This window comes from Ailuropoda melanoleuca, chromosome 8 (genome assembly GCF_002007445.2).
Source record: "Ailuropoda melanoleuca isolate Jingjing chromosome 8, ASM200744v2, whole genome shotgun sequence".
NCBI lineage: Eukaryota > Metazoa > Chordata > Mammalia > Carnivora > Ursidae > Ailuropoda > Ailuropoda melanoleuca.
The window spans coordinates 94,848,082-94,848,310 of record NC_048225.1 but is presented as its reverse complement, the minus strand read 5'-3'; positions in this window follow the sequence as shown (position 1 = coordinate 94,848,310).

Below are 229 nucleotides of genomic sequence, written 5' to 3'. Positions count from 1 at the left end.
TTAGGGTGTGATCACAGCGTTCCGGAAAGGAGTCCCTCATCGGGCTTCTCCGCTGGGAGCCTGCTTCTTCCTCTCCCACTCCCCTGCTTGGGTTCCCTGTCTTGCTGACTGTCTGTCTGTCTCTCTCAAATAAATAAATAGAATCTTTAAAGAAGAAGCCCACATCCCTAAGATCTCTATAAAACAAGGGCACACGGCCTGGGTCAATAATTTGGGCTCTGGACAACCC